Source organism: Schistocerca nitens, chromosome 4 (assembly GCF_023898315.1).
Source record: "Schistocerca nitens isolate TAMUIC-IGC-003100 chromosome 4, iqSchNite1.1, whole genome shotgun sequence".
Lineage (NCBI taxonomy): Eukaryota > Metazoa > Arthropoda > Insecta > Orthoptera > Acrididae > Schistocerca > Schistocerca nitens.
In genome coordinates, this window is record NC_064617.1 from 321,909,583 (window position 1) to 321,924,097 (window position 14,515).

Genomic DNA, 14,515 nt, shown 5'->3' on the forward strand with positions numbered 1-14,515 from the left:
AATAAAATAAAAAAAATAAATAAATAAAAAACTGACGACACTACATTTTTTCCTTGAGTGTTCAGGAGGTGGGCAGGTGTGCTCTCTGCCACCCACCTCCCCCACTCCTTGCCCCAGGGTATGGGTGCCCTAGTTGAATAAGGATTTGCATGAGGAAGGTCAAGTACTAATAGTTGGGGATGCAGACAACCAGCTAGTCAGGAATGTTAGGTATAACTTCAGAAGAGACCTGGACACACTAGGAGCAGCTACTGTGCACACAGCTTCCCTTAAACACTTCATTGGCTGATGATGATCCTGGCATCTTCTTAACAAGGTCAATGAAAACCATTCTCGCTTTCTCACAAATGACATTCTCGTTAATGATGTCACATTGCAATTGCTTTTCAATTATCCATATAAGGAGCAACCTTTTGACATTGTCCAGAATATGAAACCATTGTTTAGATACTCTTGTAACTCCCTTTGAAGCATCCATCTCCTAAATCTTGTCCTTGTTCCTGAGGATAGTGTAGACTGACTGAATGTGTGTTCTAAATCAGCAATGCTCACACCACATTTGCATTTTCCAATGACTTAAGTTTCATTTTTATGGTCTTTTCTTTCTCTTATTGTCGTCTTCTTGCAGCTTTATCTTTGGGGACATTTCTGTGAAGGTTATTAAAATTTGCACACAGAAAAACACTGTGTGCACCCAAGTTTAGAAAAATGTGTGATCACAAGCTGCAATAAGATGCTAAGAGAAAGAGCGATGAACTTAGACTGCAGTACATACTGAAGACATTGTTCATATGCCACTGCCAACATTGAAAAGTGTTCATATTGTTGAACATTTTCCTCATTCCACATGAACGGCTGGTGACATCACACTAAATTATCACCACTCATTATGTGAAACATCACTCATGAAGTGAGTCATTTTTTTACAATTTGTCTTGCTTGTTATGTGAATTGCATATTATGGGAGGTGAGGTTCCACTATATGAAGCAACAGATGAAAATTCTAAATTTAGTACATTTCAAAAAAAAATTCTCTCTGCCTTTAACATCTGTTTTCCAATTAATTCTGTGAAACATGAGATCAGAGGTGCATGAAAGAAACCTTAAATAACAAAAAGCATTGAAATATCATGTAGAATAAAGAGAGAAATATATAAAATTGCCAGAACAAGCACATATGTACAACTACTTTTGCATTACAGCAGGTATTTGTAGTGGTGCTACACCAAATCACTATGAAAAATGAGCAGTTGGTGTAAAATTATTGTCACCTACCGTGGTACCAATTGTGATACTGCTACCCAGAGCGCACTTGTTATCGATCTGTGGAGTGCACAAGTGTTCTACATCTACATCTACATCCATACTCTGCAAGCCACCTGACGGTGTGTGGCGGAGGGTACCTTGAGTACCTCTATCGGTTCTCCCTTCTATTCCAGTCTTGTATTCTTCGTGGAAAGAAGGATTGTCAGTATGCTTCTGTGTGGGCTCTAATCTCTCTGATTTTATCCTCATGGTCTCTTCGCGAGATATACGTAGGAGGGAGCAATATACTGCTTGACTCTTCAGTGAACAAAAGATCATACCGAGCTACTGAGCGTCTCTCCTGCAGTGTCTTCCACCGGAGTTTATCTATCATCTCCGTAACGCTTTCGCAATTACTAAATGATCCCGTAACGAAGCGCGCTGCTCTCCGTTGGATCTTCTCTATCTCTTCTATCAACCCTATCTGGTACGGATCCCACACTGCTGAGCAGTATTCAAGCAGTGGGCGAACAAGCATACTGTAACCCACTTCCTTTGTTTTTGGATTGCATTTCCTTAGGATTCTTCCAATGAATCTCAGTCTGGCATCTGCTTTACCGATGATCAACTTTATATGATCATTCCATTTTAAATCACTCCTAATGTGTACTCCCAGATAATTTATTGGTTTTGGGCACTATTTTTCATATGGGGACACAGACACAAAATGGACCAGACTTTGCTTTGGAATATGGGCTTCAGATAGCTTCGTACTGCTTCCAAGGAGTATCCTGTATTGTGAATAATGGGACGAGATGCTGCTTGTTTCATGTCTAACTCACCTTTTACAGAAGTATTGTTCATTACTGAGAAGGGTCATAATACAATCAAAAAGCTTTTATGTCATGTCAGAGATGAATAATTCTGAAAATAAAATCAAAACAATATGGAGTGTAATTATGAGGGAAACAGAAAAGTCTATCAGGGAATAAGATAATCTAAAAACTAAATATAATTACCAAATGGTCCATGGTTGCAAGTATATATTTACAATCCTTAACAATAATTTTTTAAATGTGACTGAAAGTTTTGGTACAGCCAAAAAGAAAAAAAAAAAAAAGTAAAATATTACAATTCTCACATTCCCGATGTAATTAAATTGTCAAAACTATAATTCAATAATAACATCCAATCACTCCAGATTAATGAACTGCAATTACTTCAGATACAATACAAAGCTTATTTGTGAATTTAAATGATTTGGAACAGGAGATGACACAGTGCTTAGTATCTTCATGTGTTCAGCCACATAATAATGTTGATATTCTCATCTGTTCACTAAAAAATTAAAAACGCCCTGATTTCTTCCTATTTGGAGTACAGTGGAATCTAATTTGCATAAAGTAGTTGAATAACCTCTAAATAAAACTGAAACAGCACTTCAAAACAGCACATTTACTGAAACAAACTTCCACACAGACTGACTGACACTGTCGATACTCGTAACGATCTGCCGTGTACTCGTTTTGTGGGAGTAGTGTATTGGTTTGGCAGGTGCAGCTGCCAGACTATAAAAATATTCCAAACTGTGTCAACTAGCTGATGCCTTATTGATAATAACATCTTAGCAGTAATCACAAAATCAACTAAACACAACATGGCACCCTTAATAAGACATAATTACAGTTTTCATAGTAAAAATAAATGTATATTCCTTCAAAGAAATTTACATTTTAATTCTTTTTAACAAATAATTTTACAAAATATTAATTATAAACATAATTAAAGTAAAATTTTACTTCCCTCCAAATGCAATGGTTCCCCACGAAGATTCATATTAATATTACTTCATGTTAAAATTACATCATTTCAATTTGTATGCCACCAAAATAATGACTATAAACCATGGACTTATAGGATAGCCCACCAACTCAAATACATGACATATAATTCTAAGTGGGAATGCTTCAACTGTAATGCTTCAACTGTTAACTTATCTCAGATCCCTGCTCCATCTTTATGGAATAAATGGCAACTTGTCAGATTCTGACAGAACCCAGGGATGTTTTATCAAACAATGGAAACTCCAGGTAGAAATATCAACAATGTAGGAAAAGACAGATAACTACTTACCATAAAGAAGACACGTCAAGCTACAGACAGGCACGATTAAAAGACACTTGCATATAACTTTCAGCCACAGCCTTCATCAGTAAATCAATTAGGATGAGGGGACATGAATTGGGAGAAGGTGACAGGACACAGACATCAAAAACCAGCACATTATTTTCAGCTGTATGTAGCAACGCATGGTTGTCCACTCTGCTCTTGGCGACAGTTTGATAGTGGCCATTCATCCTAAAGGACAGCTGGTTGGTAGTCATACCAATATAAAAAGCTGAGCAATGATTGATTAGATTTTTAGATTAGATTAGATTAGATTAATACAAGTTCCATGGATCATGAATACGATATTTCGTAATGATGTGGAACTAGTCGAATTTTCCAATACATGACATAATTGGGTTAATTTAACAACATACTTAAGTTAATATAACGACTTTATTTTTGTGTGTTTTTTTGTTTTTCTTTATTTTTATTTTTTAATATTTTTTTTCTTAATTTATATCTAAAAATTCCTCTATGGAGTAGAAGGAGTTGTCATTCAGAAATTCTTTTAATTTCTTCTTAAATACTTGTTGGTTATCTGTCAGACTTTTGATACTATTTGGTAAGTGACCAAAGACTTTAGTGCCAGTATAATTCACCCCTTTCTGTGCCAAAGTTAGATTTAATCTTGAATAGTGAAGATCATCCTTTTTCCTAGTATTGTAGTTATGCACACTGCTATTACTTTTGAATTGGGTTTGGTTGTTAATAACAAATTTCATAAGAGAGTATATATACTGAGAAGCTACTGTGAATATCCCTAGATCCTTAAATAAATGTCTGCAGGATGATCTTGGGTGGACTCCAGCTATTATTCTGATTACACGCTTTTGTGCAATAAATACTTTATTCCTCAGTGATGAATTACCCCAAAATATGATGCCATATGAAAGCAATGAGTGAAAATAGGCGTAGTAAGCTAATTTACTAAGATGTTTATCACCAAAATTTGCAATGACCCTTATTGCATAAGTAGCTGAACTCAAACGTTTCAGCAGATCATCAATGTGTTTCTTCCAATTTAATCTCTCATCAATGGACACACCTAAAAATTTGAGATATTCTACCTTAGCTATATGCTTCTGATTAAGGTCTATATTTATTAATGGCGTCATACCATTCACTGTACGGAACTGTATGTACTGTGTCTTATCAAAATTCAGTGAGAGTCCGTTTACAAGGAACCACTTAGTAATTTTCTGAAAGACAGTATTGACAATTTCATCAGTTAATTCTTGTTTGTCAGGTGTGATTACTATACTTGTATCATCAGCAAAGAGAACTAACTTTGCCTCTTCATGAATATAGAATGGCAAGTCATTAATATATATTAAGAACAACAAAGGACCCAAGACTGACCCTTGTGGAACCCCATTCTTGATAGTTCCCCTGTTTGAGGAATGTGCTGATCTTTGCATGTTATGAGAACTACTTATTTCAACTTTCTGCACTCTTCCAGTTAGGTACGAATTAAACCATTTGTGCACTGTCCCACTCATGCCACAATACTTGAGCTTGTCTAGCAGAATTTCATGATTTACACAATCAAAAGCCTTTGAGAGATCACAAAAAATCCCAATGGGTGGTGTTCGGTTATTCATATCATTCAAAATTTGACTGGTGAAAGCATATATGGCATTTTCTGTTGAAAAACCTTTCTGGAAACCAAACTGGCATTTTGTTAGTACTTCATTTTTACAGATATGTGAAGCTACTCTTGAATACATTACTTTCTCAAAAATTTTGGATAAAGCTGTTAGAAGGGAGATTGGACGGTAATTGTTGACATCAGATCTATCCCACTTTTTATGCAAAGGTATAACAATAGCATATTTCAGTCTATCAGGGAAAATGCCCTGTTCCAGAGAGCTATTACACAGGTGGCTGAGAATCTTACTTATCTGTTGAGAACAAGCTTTTAGTATTTTGCTGGAAATGCCATCAATTCCATGTGAGTTTTTGCTTTTAAGCAAGTTTATTATTTTCCTAATTTCAGAGGGAGAAGTGGGTGAGATTTCATTTGTATCAAATTGCATAGGTATGGCCTCTTCCATTAACAGCCTAGCATCTTCTAATGAACACCTGGATCCTACTATATCCACAACATTTAGAAAATGATTATTAAAAATATTTTCAACTTCTGACTTTTTGTTTGTAAAGTTTTCATTCAATTTGATGGTAATACTGTCTTCCTCTGCTCTTGGTTGACCTGTTTCTCGTTTAATAATATTCCAGATTGTTTTAATTTTATTATCAGAGTTGCTGATTTCAGACATGATACACATACTCCTGGATTTTTTAATAACTTTTCTTAATATAACACAGTAGTTTTTATAATGTTTGATAGTTTCTGGGTCACTACTCTTTCTTGCTGTCAGATACATTTCCCTTTTCCGGTTACAAGATATTTTTATACCCTTAGTAAGCCATGGTTTGTTACAAAGTTTCTTACGAGTATATTTAACTATTTTCTTGGGGAAGCAGTTTTCAAATGCATTTACAAAAATGTCATGAAATAAATTATATTTTAAATTGGCATCAGGTTCATGGTACACCTCATCCCAGTCTAACTGCTGTAGGCTTTCCCTGAAATTTGCAATTGTTAAATTGTTGACTGAACGTACTACTTTGGAGGACTGTTTAGTATTGCTGAATGGAGCTATGTCATATATTGTAACTAGCTGTGCACCATGATCAGAAAGACCATTCTCAACAGGCTGAGCATTTATCTGGTTAAACTTATCTTGGTCTATAAAGAAGTTATCTATCAGTGAGCTGCTATCCTTTACCACCCGAGTAGGAAAATCAATAACGGGTGTCAAATTGAAAGAACCAAGTAATACTTCAAGGTCATTTTTCCTATTACCCTCTTTAAGAGAATCTACATTGAAGTCCCCACAAATAATAATTTGCTTCCCTCTGTCTGACAGATAGCACAACAAGGAGTCCAAATTTTTCAGAAATAGATGAAAATTTCCTGATGGGGACCTATATACAGTTACAATTATAAATGTGCCTTTATTTAATTTAAGCTCACAGGCACATGCTTCTATATGTTTCTCTACACAAAACTTTTTTGTTTCTATACTTTTTGCACAATGATAACTTTTGACATATATGGCAACTCCTCCTTTCTCCATATTTTCTCTCATTACACGTGCAGAGAGCTTATATCCACTTACATTTACCTTATCCATATCAGTAACAATGTGATGCTCAGACAGGCATAGTATATCTATTTCATTCTCAGCTTCTAAATCTTCTAAACAAACCAGAAGCTCATCTACTTTATTCTTTAAACTCCCAATATTTTGATGAAATATACTTACATTATTTTTAATTATACTTTTATGAGAACCTTTCCTTATTCTAACATTTGCAGTACTCTCCTGTCTGAGTTTCTCATTGTGCTTAGGTCTAGTTCCTATACCAGTGGTCACATGGTGTTCAGAGAGGCAGATTATGTCAACTGGGTTGGGTGACTTTAATTCATCAATGCAATTGCAGCAGAGTCAGTATATCACAGGGCTGCTTTCATAGGTTGTCAGCCTCTGATGTGATAGAATAAGCCTGTGACAGGACTGGAATACAAAGTGCTGGGTAGGTGGGCTAGGCAGGTACTTCTTCAGGAGTATGAGCCTTGTGAAAAGGGGGTGTGATTGAAAGTGGGTTATGGATGGACTGTGGACGTTGGATGGGTGATGGAACATCATTTTAGGAGGTGTAGTAAGGATCTTTGGTAGAATGTTCCTAATTTAAGGCCATGGTGATAGATAATCAAAGCCTTGATGAAGGATGTGGTTCAGTTGTTCCAGCATGGAGTTGTGATGGATGACAAAGGGGATGCTACTATGTAGCTGGTTCTTGGGGGTAATGGGAGCACTGGTGGTGTGTGGGGAAATGGCATGGTAAAGCTGTTTGCAAGCTAGGTCTTTGCGATATTACCTGCCTGTGAAAGCCTTTGTGAGATCTTCAGCATACTGGGCAACTGAGTTCCTGTTACTGCAGGTATGGCCTGCCTGGGTGGCAAGGCTATATGGAAGAAATTTTTTGGTTTGAAAGGGTCGGAAGTTGAAATACAGGTACTGTTGATATATGGTGGTTTTATTGTGGGCAGGGTTGTGGACAGAGCAAGCAGAGAGGAGGAAAACAATGTCCAGGTACAGACATATGTTAACATCATGTTAGTAGGTTTTTGTTCTGTTACTAGGACATCAAGAATCATAAAAGAAGGTTGTACACATGGAAGAATCCTGGAAATACTAGAAGGTATCAGATAGATTATATAACGGTAAGACAGAGATTTAGGAACCAAATTTTAAATTGTAAGACATTTCCAGGGGCAGATGTGGAATCTGACCACAATCTATTGGTTATGAACTGTAGACTAAAACTGAAGAAACTGCAGAAAGGTGGGAATTTAAGGAGATGGGACCTGGACAAACTGAAAGAACCAGAGGTTGTACAGAGTTTCAGGGAGAGCATAAGGAAACAATTGTCACAAATGGGGGAAAGAAATACAATAGAAGAAGAATGGGTAGCTCTGAGGGATGAAGTAGTGAAGGCAGCAGAGGATCAAGTAGGTAAAAAAACGAGGGCTAGTAGAAATCCTTGGGTAACAGAAGAAATATTGAATTTAAATGATGATAGGAGAAAATATAAAAATGCAGTAAATGAAGCAGGCAAAAAGGAATACAAACGTATAAAAAATGAGATCGACAGGAAGTGCAAAATGGCTAAGCAGGGATGGCTAGAGGACAAATGTAAGGATGTAGAGGCTTATCTCACTAGGGGTAAGGTAGATACTGCCTACAGGAAAATTAAAGAGACCTTTGGAGAAAAGAGAACCACTTGTATGAATATCAAGAGCTCAGATGGAAACCCAGTTCTAAGCAAAGAAGGGAAAGCAGAAAGGTGCAAGGAGTATATAGAGGGTCTATACAAGGGCGACGTACTTGAGGACAATATTCTGGAAATGGAAGAGAATGTAGATGAAGACAAAATGGGAGATACAATACTGCGTGAAGAGTTTGACAGAGCACTGAAAGACCTGAGTCGAAACAAGGCCCCGGGAGTAGACAACATTCCATTGGAACTACTGACGGCCTTGGGAGAGCCAGTCCTGACAAAACTCTACCATATGGTGAGCAAGACGTATGAGACAGGCGAAATACCCTCAGACTTCAAGAAGAATATAATAATTCCAATCCCAAAGAAAGCAGGTGTTGATAGATGTGAAAATTACCGAACTATCAGTTTAATAAACCACAGCTGCAAAATACTAATGCGAATTCTTTACAGACGAATGGAAAAACTAGTAGAAGCCAACCTTGGGGAAGATCAGTTTGGATTCCGTAGAAATATTTGAACACGTGAGGCAATACTGACCTTACGACTTATCTTAGAAGAAAGATTAAGGAAAGGCAAACCTACGTTTCTAGCATTTGTAGACTTAGAGAAAGCTTTTGACAATGTTGACTGGAATACCCTCTTTCAAATTATGAAGGTGGCAGGGGTAAAATACAGGGAGCGAAAGGCTATTTACATGACATTGTAATTCTGTCAGAGTCAGCAAAGGACTTGGAATAGCAGTTGAATGGAATGGACAGTGTCTTGAAAGGAGGATATAAGATGAACATCAACAAAAGCAAAACGAGGATAATGGAATGTAGTCGAATTAAGTCGGGTGCTGCTAAGGGTATTAGATTAGGAAATGAGACATTTAAAGTAGTAAAGGAGTTTTGCCATTTGGGGAGCAAAATAACTGATGATTGTTGAAGTAGAGAGGATATAAAATGTAGACTAGCAATGGAAAGGAAAGCGTTTTTGAAGAAGAGAAATTTGTTAACATCGAGTATAGATTTAAGTGTCAGGAAGTCGTTTCTGAAAGTGTTTGTATGGAGTATAGCCATGTATGGAAGTGAAACGTGGACGATAAATAGTTTGGACAAGAAGAGAATAGAAGCTTTCGAAATGTGGTGCTACAGAAGAATGCTGAAGATTAGATGGGTAGATCACATAACTAATGAGGAGGTATTGAATAGAATTGGGGAGAAGAGGAGTTTATGGCACAACTTGACAAGAAGAAGGGACCGGTTGGTAGGACATGTTCTGACACATCAAGGGATCACAAATTTAGCATTGGAGGGTAGCGTGGAGGGTAAAAATCGTAGAGGGAGACCAAGAGATGAATACACTAAGCAGATTCAGAAGGATGTAAGTTGCAGTAAGTACTGGGAGATGTAGAAGCTTGCACAGGATAGAGTAGCATGGAGAGCTGCATGAAACCAGTCTCAGGACTGAAGACCACAACAACAACAACTAGGACATCGATGATTTTTTTTTATTGCATGTCGGATTGATTAGCACATCTGTCAGTATGGTAACGATTCTACCTCGTGTACAACTTCCAGCCTGTTCATGATGACTGTCACAATCTTTTGTTGAACTTTTGAGTACTGAGCACTATACTCATCATGCCAGCCAAAATGCTCACTGTTGTGCTGCTACTTTACATAAATCAACAGAGTTTGTTGCACTTTATTTGATCCCTCTGCTGGGGAGTGACAGGAATGGCACATGCACTCACATAGTGAGAGGAGAGCTGAGGGGGAAGAATTTAGAATATCGCACTAGTGCATCTGTCTTCATACCAATAATATTAGATGAAAAAATTGACAAAAAGAAGTAATAAGATTTCTTGAAAGTGCCTTACAGAGATGCACTAAAAGTGATGTAGTAAGTTACATATTTCCTATGAAGAAGACGTGGTTTTCATTCATACACTTTGTAACCACAAGGTATACAGGGCGCTCCAACTAACTTTGTGACCACATTGCGTGATCTGTCAGAAAAGATATTCTATACTAGAAAACATTGTGGAACAAACTGCTGAACCAGTTTCTCATAATATTAAAAGTTAATGCAAAATATTACATCATATAAGATGCTGCCTTATTTTTCATGTTTCTTTTAACAGTTTGTAATCAGGAAGCCCAGGTTTTAATCCTGGTCCAGCCCAAACTTTCAACCTTCCTCGCTGATTTAATCAATGCCAACTGGCAGCTAATGTCATTAATTCCTTTTTATCTTAAAAAAAAGAGATCTTCGAAAGGGCTTTAATTCCATTTTGTCAGCCTTTAGACCCACAAAGATTGTCAATAACATAATTACTCATATTTATGATTACATTACATAACAAAAGATTAGCCAATATGTCTAGACAGCATGTAATCAGAAAGACACTATCACTAAGGAAAGGCTGATTTGGACATAATATTGACTATATGAATGAGTAGACAGTGGTATATTATTTGACTGACTGGGATACACTAGGTAACATTCATCTTTTCATGAAGGTAGTCATTAGTTAAGCATAATGTATCTGAATTCTTCAGTGAATATCAAATCCGATTGTATCAGTTAGCAAAAGTAAATTATATCCCAATTAACAACTGATTACAAACTATATGAGAATGTATAGCAATGAAAATAAGAGGTGGATTTGACAGGAGAGAGGAAGAAACAGTAGCACACAAAACGAAAATGGAAATAGTACTACAACAGCTTGAGGACTCAAGAGCACTGTTATATGCATTAATTTATAAACTGGATGCATTAATTACCTGTTTGTATGGTTTTAGCTTTGTCACCTTCCATAAACCAAAAAGCTTTCATGATTTAAGATGCAATTATCTATATGCATTTGGACATGGATACTCAAGCACTTTGAAGGGACAAATATAAATTGTGAAGAATTTTTTTCAATTCTATACTAACAGATTTTACTATTTTATGAGTCTTGACCAGAACTAACTCAATTATTTTGAACTGAATCATTTTTAATCTTTTGGCACATATCTCCCTTGCTTCTCCATGGTTTTCCTAACAATTTCTACATTTTCCTATGGTGTGATACTTGTGAATGCAAAATATGCAATAACTTTGGTTATATAGTTGGCTGGTTTCTCATCAAACAAAATTTAATAAGGAGAAAACCCAGTAGAAGTGTGTTCCAAACTATTTAAGATGTCTTCAGAGCTGCTAACATATTCAATCCATTGAGAATGATTTATGCTACAGCAAGGTCTACATAATCTCAAAATTTCTCTCACATAATTCTCAGCTGGATTACTTGAAGGGTCATAGACATAAATTAGTATGTTATTTAGGCCCTCTTTCTCAATATTCCCATCAAAGTCGTCCAAGTCTCATTAACAAAAAGCACAACTTTAGGTACTCAAACATTTGAGAAATAATCTTCACAATCTTTGAAATTATGTTCTTACTTGATACTTTCATAAGTGGGTATAGTTTTATAAATTTATTTGATGTTTCCATAAGTGGGTATAGTTTTATAAATTTACCAATAAAACACATAACAAAACTACCTCTTACTTTTTGTATTGTTTCATAAAAATCCACAGCTACAAGATCCACTGGTTTCTTTGGTATATCAGTTTGGATCAACCCTCTGCTTGTCTGATTACTGACTTTATCTCTTTGGTGCCTGTCACAAGTTAAAAGTTTTTTTTTTATTTTCCTGAATCTCCTGAATGTATTTTAGAATGTACAGTGATATAAACTTTAATGTACATACTTAATCAAAAGATCCATATACTGATCAAACTGACATAGCCTCCAATTATAACAGTCAAAAATAGTTCTTCTGAATTATATTCCCTTATACACTTGATTGTATTCATTAACCTTTTCTTCTCCTTTCTTTTTTGTATAACTGTTTACTTATTTCCAGTTCTTGTCATGGTTTTGGTTGCTCCTTATTTCATTGCAAATTTTTGTATTCACTTTTATGTACATTATTTTCAACTCTTTTTCACATTCCAAAGTACTGCCTAGAAATTCATTCACCACTAGTAATCTTGACAGAGAGACAATAATTAAATTTTCCTTCCCTTTTGCGTATTTAATGGTACAATCAAATTATTCAAAAAATAACGCCCACATATTTATTCTGCTGTGATGTAGTTTATATTCTTGTGGGTAACTCAAAGCCTTGTGATCTCAGTAAATTATGACTGAGTCTTTTTCAGACTTCTCCCTACATTTAAACCTACCTTTTATCTTTTCCCACCTATCAGAATGGATATTCTCACAAATCTTGTATAATATAGGTCAAAATGTATTGGTTTTGTTAGTATGATTTCAATCATTCCACATTATTCTAAAAAATTTACAGTCTTTATTTACCTCACAATTTTCATTAACAGAATTAATATTTCTATCTTCAGCCCCTACCCCATTAACTGATGACCTGTTAGCATCTACTGGAAAAAGCTGACAATCATATATATTCCTACCAGGGATTTGACTTTCTACATAATTTTCATGACCACATACTAAATTTACATCTACATCTGCATCTACACGGACACTCCACAATCCACTGTACCGTGCATTGCGGAGGGTACCCTATACCACTAATAGTCATTTCCTTCCCTTTCAACTCCTAAATAGAGTGAGGGAAAAATGACTGTTCATATGCCTCCATATGAGCCCTAATTTCTCGTACCTTATATTCACGGTCCTTGTGCACAATGTATATTAGCAGTAGTAGAATCATCTGGCAGTGAGGTTCAATGCTGGTTCTCTAAATTTTCTCAATAGTATTCCTAGAAAAGAATGTCACCTTCCCTCCAGAGATACACATTTGAGTTCTAAAAGTATCTCTGTAACACTTACGTGTTGTTCAAACTGGTAACAAATCTAGCAGCCTGCCTCTGAATTGCTTTGATGTCCTCCAAACTGACCTGGTACGGATCCCAAACACTCAAGCAGTATTCGAGAATACATTGCACCAGCATCCTACATGCAATCTCCTTTACAGATTACCCACACTTTCCTAAAATTCTCCTAATAAACTGAAGCTGACCATTCACTATCCTTACCATAGCCCTCACATGTTCATACCATTCTATATCAATTTGCAATGTTTAACCCAGATATTTAAATGACTTGACTGTGTCAAACAGTTCACTAATTATGCTGTATCTGAATATTACAGATTTGTTTTTTGTACTCACGACCATTAACTTACATTTTCCAATTTAGAGCTAGCTGCCATTCATCACACCAACTAGAAATTTTGTCTAAGACATCTTGTATCCTCTTACAGTCAACTCCGACACTTTACCGTACACAACAGCATTATCAGCAAACAGGATTGCTGCCCACTTTGTCCATCAAATCATTTATGTATATAGAGAACAACAGCAGTCCCATCACACTTCCTTGAGGCAGTCCTTATGAATTCTTGCCATAGAGGGCAACATACTGGGTTCTATTACTTAAGTCTGTGAGCCACTCACAGTTCTGTGAACTGATTTCATATGCTCATACCTTTGTTAACAGCCTGCATGGGGCACCATCTCAAATGCTTTCTGGAAATTTAGAAATATGGAATCTGCCTGTTGCCCTTCATCCATAGCTCACAGAAAAAATATCAATGGAGAAATAGGTAAGCTGAGTTTTGCATTAGTGATGCTTTCTAAAACCATACTGATTCATAGACATAAGTTTCTCAGTCTCAAGAACATTTATTATATTCAAACTGAGAAAATGTTCAAGAAATCTGAAGCAAATCAAAGTTCGGGATATTGGTCTGTAATTTTGCAGGTCTGTTCTTTTACCCTTCCTACATACAGGAGTCACCTGCACTTTTCTCCAGTCACTAGCGACTTTGTGCTGGATGAGAGCGTCATGATAGATGAAGCTAGGTAAGGGGACAATACCATACAGTACTCTTTGTAAAACTGAGCTGGGATTCCATCTGGAGCAGGTGACTTATTTGCTTCCAAATCTTCAGTTGTTCCTCTATTTCAGGGATGTTTATTACTATGTCATCCATACGGGAGTCTGTCTGATGGTCAAATGACGATACGTTTGTATGATTCTCCTGCATGTATGATTCCTTGACCATGAAATTTAAAACTTCAGCTTTCATTTTGCTCATCAACAATGGACTGAATGGAAGCCTTAGACCCACTTAGCAGTTTTACATACGACCAGAATTTTCTTGTGTTCTCTGCCAGATCTCCTGCTAAGGTATGACAGTGAAGGTTGTTGTTTGCTTTCCTTATAG